Genomic DNA, 11892 nt, shown 5'->3' on the forward strand with positions numbered 1-11892 from the left:
TTCAACAATTTCCATCCCACCATCAACCTCAGCCTGGTCCAGTACACACAAGAGATCCACTTCCTGGACACTACAGTGCTAATAAACGATGGTCACATAAACACCACCCTATACCGGAAACCTACTGACCGCTATTCCTACCTACATGCCTCCAGCTTTCACCCTGACCACGCCACATGATCCATCGTCTACAGCCAAGCTCTGCGATACAACCGCATTTGCTCCAACCCCTCAGACAGAGACAAACACCCACAAGATCTCTATCAAGCATTCTTACAACTACAATACCCACCTGCGGAAGTGAAGAAACAGATTGATAGAGCCAGAAGAGTTCCCAGAAGTCACCTACTACAGGACAGGCCTAACAAAGAAAATAACAGAACGCCACTAGCCATCACCTTCAGCCCCCAACTAAAACCCCTCCAACGCATTATTAAGGATCTACAACCTGTCCTGAAGGATGACCCAACACTCTCACAAATCTTGGGAGACGGGCCAGTCCTTCCCTACAGACAGCCCCCCAACCTGAAGCAAATACTCACCAGCAACCACATACCACACAACAGAACCACTAACCCAGGAACCTATCGTTGCAACAAAGCCCGTTGCCAACTGTGCCCACATATCTATTCAGGGGACACCATCACAGGGCCTAATTACATCAGCCGCACTATCAGAGGCTCATTCACCTGCACATCCACCAATGTGATATATGCCATCATGTGCCAGCAATGCCCCTCTGCCATGTACATTGGTCAAACTGGACAGTCTCTACATAAAAGAATAAATGGACACAAATCAGATGTCAAGAATTATAACGTTCATAAACCAGTCGGAGAACACTTCAATCTCTCTGGTCACGTGATTACAGACATGAAAGTTGCAATATTACAACAGAAAAACTTCAAAACCAGACTCCAGCGAGAGACTGTTTTGAATTGGAATTCATTTGCAAATTGAATACAATTAACTTAGGCTTGAATAGAGACTGGGAGTGGCTAAGTCACTATGCAAGCTAACCTATTTCCCCTTGTTTTTTCCTAGCCCCCCCGCCGACGTTCTTGTTAAACCCTGGATTTGTGCTGGAAATGGCCCACCTTGATTATCATACACATTGTAAGGAGAGTGAGCGCCTTAGATAAGCTATTACCAACAGGAGAGTGGGTTTGGTGGGGGTGGGGGTGGGGAGAAAACCTGGATTTGTGCTGGAAATGGCCCACCTTGATTATCACACACATTGTAAGGAGAGTGAGCACTTTACATAAGCTATTACCAGCAGGAGAGTGGGGTTGGGGGAGAGAAAACCTTTTGTAGTGGTAAACACCCATTTTTTCATGGTTTGTGTGTATAAAAAGATCTTCTGTACTTTCCACAGTATGCATCCAATGAAGTGAGCTGTAGCTCACGAAAGCTTATGCTCAAATAAATTGGTTAGTCTCTAAGGTGCCACAAGTACTCCTTTTCTTTTTGTGCATACAGACTAACACGGCTGTTACTCTGAAACCGCTCCACGTGCAGCAGTTTACAGTCTAAAGAGACAACACAAATAACTCACACACAAATATCACACACACACATACTGGGAGAAACGTTGTTAGGCCTCATTCCCACAATGAGATCCCTGCACTCACACAGCTCACTGCAGGATTGGGACCTTCAAGTGTTTTTGGTTTTTGTTTTGTTTTTTATATAAAATATATATATATAAAAGGCTGTCGATTAATTGCAGTTAACTCGTGCAATTAACTCAAATGAATAGTAATTAAAAATTAATCATGATTAATCACACTGTTAATAGAATGCCAATTGAAATTTATTAAATATTTTGGATGTTTTTCTACATTTTTATATATATTGTATTCTGTGTTGTGTTTGAAATCAAAGTGTATATTATTCTTGATTACAAATATTTGCACTGTGAAAGATAAAAGAAATAGTATTTTTCTTTTCACCTCATACAAGCACTGTAGTGCAATCTCTGTGTCGTGAAAGTGCAACTTACAAATGTAGAACTCTTTTTGTTACATAACTGCACTCAAAAACAAAACAATGTAAAACTTTAGATCCTACAAGTCCACTCAATCCTACTTCTTGTTCAGCCAATCGCTAAGACAAACAAGTTTGGTTACATTTACAGGAGAGAATGCTGCCCTCTTCTTACTTACAATGTCAACAGAAAGTGAGAACAGGCATTCACATGGCACTTTTGTAGCCGGCATTCCAAGGTATTTAGGTGCCAGATATGCTAAACATTCATATGCCCTTTCATGCTTCAGCCACCATTCCAGAGAACATGCTTCCATGCTGATGAGGCTCGTTAAAAGAATAATGCGTTAACTAAATTTGTGACGGAACTCCTTGCAGGAGAGTTTTATGTCCCCTGCTCTGTTTTACCCACATTCTGTCATATATTTCATGTTATAGCAGTATCAGATGATGACCCAGCACATGTTCATTTTAAGAACACTTTCACTGCAGATTTGACAAAACGCAAAGAAGGTATCAATGTGAGATTTCAAAATATAGCTACAGCACTCGACCCAAGGTTTAAGAATCTGAAGTGCCTTCCAAAATCTGAGGGACAAGGTGTGCAGCATGCTTTCAAAAGTCTTAAAAGAGCAACACTCCAATGAGGAAACTACAGAACCGAACCACCAAAAAAGAAAATCAACCTTCTGTTGGTGTCATCTGACTCAGATAATGAAAATGAACATGCATCGGTCCGCACTGCTTTGGACTGTTATTGATTAGAACCCATCATCAGCATGGACGTATGTCCATGGGAATGGTGGTTGAAGCATGAAGGTACATATGAATATTTAGCACTTCTGGCACGTAAATATCTTGCGATGTCGGCTACAACAGTGCCATGCAAATGCTTGTTCTCATTTTCAGGTGACATTGTAAACAAGAAGCGGGAAGCATTGTCTCCTGCAAATGTAAACAAACTTGCTTGTCTGAGCGATTGGCTGAACAAGAAGTAGGACTGAGTGGACTTGCAGGCTCTAAAGTTTTACATTGTTTTATTTATTAATGCAGTTATTTTCTGTACATAATTCTACCTTTCTCAGTTCAACTTTCATGATAGAGAGATTGCACTATAGAACTTGTATTAGGTGAATTGAAAAATACTATTTTTTTGTTTTTTATAGTGCAAATACTTGTAATCAAAAATAAATATAAAGTGAGCACTGTACACTTTGTATTCTGTATTGTAATTGAAATCAATATATTTGAAAATGTAGAAAACATCCAAAAATATTTAAATAAATGGTATTCTGTTATTGTTCAACAGTGCGATTAACCACAATTAATTTTTTTAATGGTGTGATTAATCGCAATTTATTTTTAATAAGGGCTGTCTTGTGTGTGTGTAGAGAGAGAAAATATATATTCTGCAAACACCAGGGCCGGCCTACAACATTTTGGCACCTGAGGCGGGGAGCTCAAATGACTTCGCCATGCCCCCTTGCTTGGGCCAAAACTTTGAAAGCTCTCAATTCTGCCTTCTTCCTGTTTTACTCCTCTTGTGGTACTGCTCTGCTACCTACCCCAATAAAGGAGAACTAACAACTTAAAATGCCTTGTTCAAAAATTTTAAGTAACACTTACATTTGCTGTTCAGGCATTTGAAAGTTAACTTTTCTTCTCTGCATAGTAAACACTGGCATTTTTATCTGTTGGAAAACACCACTTTGATTTTTCAGTGCCTTCTTGGTTGCAAAGATTTGAACTGCTTCCTGCTGAAGGTCCACAGTCTGGGCCAGCTCATGCTCTATTGAGATGGTTGCAAGGCCGACCAGCCTCTCCTGTGTCATTGTGGAGCATAGATTGGTTTTTTTACTTCAGCTTGGAGAAGCTGCGTTCTCCACTGGCAACTGTTACAGGAAGTGTTAGAAGTATGCGCAGAGCAAAAAAAGCATTTGGAAAGAGGGTGGTCATCTTGTTTGTGCACATATATTCCAGAACAGCCTTTGGAGTTGATCCTACTGAAATGTATCTTGAAAGGGCTTTCAGTTCATCACCTAAATCATTCGCATCAATATCGCGCATGTCATCATGTGTCAGCACTATCTCTAGTGCCCTGCATTGCTGGTGTAGGTCTTTTTCAGGTATACTGAGGAGTTTGGGAATATCATACAACATCCCAAATATACTGCTGCGTTCCTTGAGCTGCATGAAACGTTCTTCAACTGACTGTGCTGCACAATCTAGCACCTGGTTAAAGAATTCAACATTGAATTGTTGTTTGGGGCCTCTTATGGGATTATCCCATGCCTTGTAATCAAAATGTCGTCTTCTTCGGTGACTCTTGTATTCTTGAATCGGTGAGAAAATAACTTCAGTGTGTAGTTCCTCTGCCAACTTCTGTGCACTCTTCAGAACGTTTGAAATCCCTCATCTGACCGGTAAGACTGTAGGTATGACTTTGCTTTGTCCAGTTGTTCCATTGCTCCAGATATATCAAGGTCAACACCTTGGAGTCTCTTGCTTACAACATTTATTTCAAACAGTATGTCATGCCACAATGCTAAGCCACGCAGAAATTTGAAGTTATGTATGTTTTGGGTGATTCCATTTCCCTCTGCCACTGCTCTCCCACAAACAGTTCCTGTCATACCATTATTCTCCATAATGGCAACTATGGCATCATCTATCTTCCCAGTTTGGTGTTTGACAGACTTTATTGCCTCCACTTGACTTTCCCATCGTGTGGCACTCAGTGGTTTCAGTGTCAGAGAGGATGTTCCCAGATGTTGCTTCAAAATTTGCCATGGATGAGTTGAGGCAGAGAAAAATACATAGATGCTTTGAATTACATTAAAAAATTCAGCAGCCTCACTAGAAGCTGATGCAGCATCACTGACCACCAAGTTCAATGAATGACAACTGCATGGGACAAAAAAAAGCTCGAGCGTTTAACTCTCGGATCTGTGTCTACACTCCTCTGTTCTTTCCTCTCATGTTGGCACCATTATCTTAGCCCTGACCTCTCATGTCAGCTATTGCAATTCCTATATCTTCCAGCTTTTTAAGAAGCACATTTGTCATACCAGCTCCTGTAGTATCATCAATGTCAATAAATTCTAGAAAATCCTCTGACAATCACCATGGCAGGGACATTTTCACTAGGTTCTGTTGTTGTTACAAAACGCACCATTAAAGTCATTTGTTCCGTATGGCTGATGTCGGGTGTGCAGTCCAGAATAACAGAGTAATATCTTGCTGACTTCAGATCTGCCACAATCTTCTCTTTGACTTTTGTTGCCAGTAACTGCATGATCTCATTTTGAATTGTTTTTCCAAGGTAGTGGTGTGTGTACATTTCTTGGGTGGTGACTCTTCTAAGATGCTCCTGGAGTACAGCATCAAACTCAGCCATCAGCTCCACAGTTTTAAGGAAGTTTCTATTGTTTGGCACATACAGCTGATCTGAAGTGCCATGCAGTGCTCGCTTTTGGATAGCAAGCATTCTCACAATGGCAATGAGCCTTTTCCGAACATTTTGCCAGTAAAGAGACTCTGATGCAATCTTCTCTTGATGCTGATCATCTATGGTGGCCTTTAACCTTCGTCTCATCTCAAGCTCTTTCCACCTATGGAATGCTTTCTGGTGATTTGCTGCCTTCTCATGGCATGCCAGATCTCTAGCCAGATTTTTCCAGTCCTTTGTTCCTGTAGAACCCAATGTGGCTGGAAGAGTTTGCAACAAAAACAGTATGCAGCATTCTGGGTTTTTGAGTACATAAGCCATGGCCTCTCCACTTTGTCACCATTGGGGATTTCACACCTGTAATGTGTTGGATGGAAACTTCTATTTTCATTTTCTTTGGGGAACATGAAGTTTTTCACTTGCTGTGGCCCATGCAGTACAAGGAAGTCCCTCAGGCTATTGCTCAAGTGGGTCCACAGTCCTGGATCGTCTAGCCTTAAGGAACTAAACTCAGCAGCAGCTGTTTCTTGTGCCTCCACCAAACTCTTCTCTGATCTACACTTTTCTTCAGGAATGTGCGTGGTTACATCCATCTGAGATGGCGATATGGATGCTGTAGTAGCTGCCAGGTCACCTGCACTCTAACTGGAAGATCAGGCATCTCCTCACCACTCACATTCTCACTGGGGCCAGAAGGCTCACCATGAATATTTGTGTCTATGTATGTCAGGAGAGCTCCTTCCTGCTTAGATAGAAAAGCTTCCTTTGCTTTCTTTCTTTTTCTGAATGCTGCCCCAGAGGGGTGTTTTCTTCTTTCACTCATGACTGCTGTTCTGGGCCAGCTATAGTGGCTCTCAACACTCAGTTGAAGGGGAAAAATAAGCAGGCTGGTAGCAGGGCCTGAGTGAGGGAAGATATTTAGCGTCTTAAGGGCCTAAGTGGCTCCTACTACTTCAGTTGACTGCCTGTTCCCCTCAAGTGGGTTCAGGGAAGCAGCAGGAAACAGGAAGCTTCCTGAGAAGCCGGTGTTAATCAATCCAGGCTCCTGGGGGTGCTAGAGGTACATAAGAGGCTCCTCCTCCTCCTCCTCCCCTCTCTCCCTGCAGCTCCTGCTGATGTCTGTTATTCCCTCTCACCTTTTCTCCTACCTGCCTGTTATGTCTCTTGTGCCCTCCTTCCTCCAGCACAGCACTCCACCATCTCTGTGCATCTAGAGCAGAGAGAATACACATGCACCAGCAGCAGACACAATTTTCTACACTCTGGGTCCTAGTGGTGGCCTCCCCCCACCAGTCTGGTACCTGAGGTGGCTGCCTCCGTTCTCCTCATGGTATAATCAGCCCTGGCAAACACTTATGCACATGAGTAGTCTTAGCAATTACTCACATGCATCTATGTGCAGGCTCAGAGCCTATATGTGTAGTGGGTGGGTGGCAATGTTTTTGGTGTGGGTTATTGTTTATGAGCTTTACAGAAGTGAATTTTGCAGTGTGCAACTGGACAGAATATTTTATTCTGCTTTATTTAATCTGTTACTTTTGCTTTATTTACCTACCTCATGGTGCAAAAGGGAACTGCATTCTTACGCTGTGTATGTAAGGCCCCTTCATTTACAGATTATCTTCACTATATGTAATAAAGGCAGTGGGTGAGGTTTTCAAAAAAGCCTAAGGCCTGGGTTACACACAGTTTCTGTACCCATAAAAGTATGTTGGGTAGGGGCATACCAGCACTACCCCTTAGTGTGGATGCAGTTACACTGGATGAAAGTGCGTATAAATGTGTAGCTATTTCCTCTAACAGGGAATAAGCTATACCAACAAGAACAAGCATGCTTATCCATATCTGGGGAGTAGGGGTTGGGGAGTTGTATTGCTTTAACTATAGGCTATAGCTAAAGCAGTTCAACTTTTGAGGTAGACATGGTTTTAAACCTGAGCTTCAATAGGTTTTGAGTGCCTAACTCCCTTAGCTCTTTAAAAATCCAAGCTAGTTATTAAATGGAACTACTGAGTGTGTTTAAGTCTTCAGTGATTTATTCAGTTAAGGATCTTAAAATAGTTGTTTTAAAGTTTGGCAATTGACTTTCAAGCTGACAGCTCAAGTTCTTCCAGAGGTTTCCTTTCATGGGTGGTGGTGGGGGTGGGGAGGGGGAAGTGGAGGAAGTCCTAAAGAAAGATGCAACCACTGCAGAATACTGAGAACACAGTAAGAGAAGCGGATCTGATTCTGATAACGGATGATGGTTATAGAAAGAATGTCTATGAACACTGGTGAAAGTTAAAATGTTTTTTTCAGATAAAAAATGTCATAAACAGGAATAGGTTCTCATGCAGGAAACATTTCTTCTGTAAAACAGGGCAGAGCACAAAGTGTATTCGGACATGGCAGCAGTGGAGCAAACACAACAAGGACAAGCGGCTACTGATTTCCTTCCTCTGTTATGCCAAAGCATAATTTATTGCAGTGAAGCAATTTAGTGCTGCTTTCAACATATTCTTCCCAAGTACAGAACAATTTAATACATGTTCTCATCACAATGTGGATCAAAAGGCATCTGCTTAAGGAAGAACAAATGCAGCCAGCTGAATCAGTTTGTGGTCAGTGTATCTGTTGGAATTATTCAAGTTGAGATGTTAGCTGGAAGGAGGAAGTTCTCTTACTAAGGAAATTATTAAAGGGGAAAATGAACATAAAGACTGCAGAAGATTGCCATTATATTAAAAGAATTTACATTCTTTGTACAACCAGTTGGCTGGTGTTTATATATTGCAGGAAGTGCTGAATGAAAGAGATACAAGGGAGATTTAGAATAAACATTTCCTTTATCGGAATTGCTCAACTGTAAGAGGGAAAAGACCTCACAGGGCATTTCAAGGCCTTACCCACACAGTAAACATACATGAGCACCAACATCAAAAAAGCTTTTACGGAAGCAGATATCATATTTGTACAGTTCACCAGAATGACTGCAAGAGAGAGCATAGCAAAACAATCCAAAATCGGAATAGTAAAATGATTCCACAGCCAAAAAGGAAGAAAGTAGTGCTTTCTTTCTGACTCATAAACTTATGCTTATGCTTATATAATACAGCAGGGCATTCCAATCCTGGCCAACTTTTGTGTTGGCAGGAACTGCTGGCATAGTCTACCGGATGGAAGCTACAGTGTTTGCTGATAACAGCCATTTTGTGTGGAGCTGTAAATCCCCTTAGAGGTTTATAGCCACAGTAATCTCAATCCCATAGGAAGGGACTCTGGCTAGTGCCTACTATGGGGATCTTTTGTTATTTTAGCACTTGGCGCCTGCCCAACAGAGGCTGTTGTCTCAACAGAATTGCTGTCAAGGAGAGGGAGAGACAGACAAAAAAGACTTATCATATTAACTAATTAAGGGAGAACTGCTTTAATAGAAGGGGGGTCACTTTAATTATTGGGTTAATGTGAGCCACTAAATTGAAACTGAGGGAGGGAATTAGAATAACCTTTGGTAGAACTGAGTTAACACCATTTGCAGAGTTTCAGTGTAAAGAAATGCAAAGCGCTGTTGCCATGGATACGAATGAAAGGATATCTGGGGTGGGGGTATTGGGGGAGTGAGGGATGGATTAAAATAGGCACCACAAATGACTTTGACTAAAGACGAGATTTTCCATGTCTCTAGCTCCACTCAGTCTAGAGAATTAAGTTCCAGATGTTCACTACTGAAAATCTCCAACAGATGTCCATCCTCAAACAAAACCTGTGTGTTGGATATTTAATAAAATATCAGACTCCGCCATCTCTTTTTAAGTAGGACAGGGTGCCACATTTTAATCAGCACAACCATGTTATTTCTTATAGCTCTGCTTGCACAAACTCTACTTCTGATTTACTTGGATATTAAAAAGACTGAAGAAACTTTTGAAAGCTGCTGTCTGCTGCATCAAATATGGTGAAAATGCATGCTGTATAGGGACAAACTGATTTCTGATGAAACGGGGCTCCATTCAGCTCTAGGGTTGCCAACCCTCCAGGATTGCCCTGGAGTCTCCAGGAATTAAAGATTAATCTTTAATTAAAATTTTGTCATGTGATGAAACCCCCAGGAATATGTCCAACCAAAATTGGCAGCCCTATTCAGCTCCTCTGTCTTTGCTGGTTCATCAGAGTGTTTTATAAAAAGCTATGCTCATTTCAAAGCACCAGACATCATCCGTCAGTACTAAAGAGCACATCTGATAAAAAGATTACTTGTTTTACAGAACAGATTTAGGAAGTTCTTAAGCACCAGATAGAAAAGAACAGAATGGAGAATGGCTCAATCTTTTTCTCAGGTGCTTGGGGTCAGCTGGTGCTACCACCACACTATACTGCCAAATAGCTGGTGCCAGGTTCTGTTTAAACTTAATACTAGTGCTTCTTAGTCTTCAATCAACCCTTATATAATACCTCTTCAGCATTATAGAGACCAACCTGAATCCACTATATATGTCCTGGTATTGAAGGAAAAAAGGAGCTAATCAGACCAAAAAGCTTCCAGATAGGTGGCAGCAGTCCTTTCTCCCACTTCCCCCACATATTGCTCCTGAAGCAGCCTTTCAGATGTGGGAACAGATGCTTTCAGATTAGTCAAATATCCAAAGCTCATTAGTCAACAATAGCTCTTCCTTAAACAGCTAATTAGATGTGCATTATTTCAGACTCAACTCCCCCACTTCCATCTTTAGTTGTCCATGGTTTTTCCCAAGCCCGTTAAAAAAATTCAACCCAACAATCAGTAAAAGCCTACTTATTAATAATCCTTCCTCTTTCTAAGTGTTAGGATGAAATGCTAATTTCACCTCCTCCACACACACCTGCAGCAGAATAATATAATCAGGGTTTTAATAATCTAATATAATACTTGCTAATCAGAATCAACTATTACTTTGCAGTTACTTTCCTCCACCTTCGTAAAAGACAGACAAGGTAGGTGAGATTATATCTTTTACTGGCCCAAGCATTCCCACCCACATTCGCTACTGCATCAGTAATGTCAGACTAGCTCTCTGAGACTGTCATTGTAAACCATGCTATGTGGATATAGCCTCCACATAGAATGAGAAATGAAATTGTTGTACCCAAGAACATTACTGTAAAGGGAAAGCCACAGGTACTGTAAAGCCTTTTAAGACCACTTTTATTGTTTGCACATTGAACAAAAACCATGGTAATGTCATGCCTGATGTGATTTTGAAATGTTATGTGTGTTTTTGTTCACAGCTCCATATTTCAGCAGAGGGCACTGTGATCTTACTTACAACTCAGTGTTTTAATTGGGCCACTTGGGACTAGGGGAAAGTCCATAACATTTTAGTTCTTAAGTCGTAGAGTTCTATGTGCTTGCTATACAGTTGAATCATTCTCATGATCTCTGGTAAGTGATGTGAAGGAGAAAAAGACACTTCTGTAGAATTAATCTGTATTTTAAAAGCCTTTATGTTTTAATATAGGAAAGCTGGCTAAATAAAGGCTTGGACTTTTTCCCCCGAGATAACTTAACTTTCCCACTGCACAGTGTCCAATGGAAGCATTTATAGCAAATACTTTATAGTGACTGCTTAAATTAATAAAAGAAAGGGAGAACCCCCGCATCTCTCCCTCAAATTCCCACTCCCCTCAGGGACTTACACTGGTATATGAAAGTACAACATGCTATTGAATAACTTCTTGGGATCATTCACAAACAATGTGGCTAACCCCTATCTTAAATTACACACAAGCATCTCCAGTAAAATCAATGGAATTGCATAGGTGTAACATGAGCAGAGAACATTGTCTTTTGTAATCAAATTGACTGCTTTACTCACACTATCTAAAGTATTTGGCTCTTACCTTTTCTCTTACTTTTCTATAATCCTAGATGGGAAACTGTCTTTTCTTCCATGCCCCTCACCTGTCAGCGTTTGGATACAGGCATTACAATATCAGCCTTTAGGTCTGCATTTTGAATACAGGGTCTCTACTAGAGAGCCAGTCTTGCAGAGATGTCAAGCCACAGAGAGCCACAGCAGTGCAAGAATCCAGACACCCGAATGGTATGTTTGGAGGGTGACTGTGGGTCATCGAGACAGGACATCGTCATGCAATGATACCACTATTGCAAAGCAGTGTGAAGATGGTGCAGCATGATCATTCTGAGCCTCTGAGGCCATTTGACCTGCTAACACTACGAGGAACCAGAAATGGCTCTACAGCCTCAAGGTGAGGGTCATTACACTGATATGGCATCTGTCAGGCAGGGATGATACCAGGCTTCTGATACCTGTGCTGACCTATCCAACCTGCTCTCATACACTACTCCTTGCGGTTCATTTTCTCCCATGCATACTTCCCTTCCTTGTCAGGCATTAGGGACTGTATCTCCATCCTTCCATCAATGAATGAGAGAAACTGACAGGTGGGTTGGGGGCTTCCCCAGGCTTAATCTTCCCCAG

This window comes from Natator depressus, chromosome 5 (assembly GCF_965152275.1).
Source record: "Natator depressus isolate rNatDep1 chromosome 5, rNatDep2.hap1, whole genome shotgun sequence".
In the NCBI taxonomy this organism is placed as follows: domain Eukaryota; kingdom Metazoa; phylum Chordata; order Testudines; family Cheloniidae; genus Natator; species Natator depressus.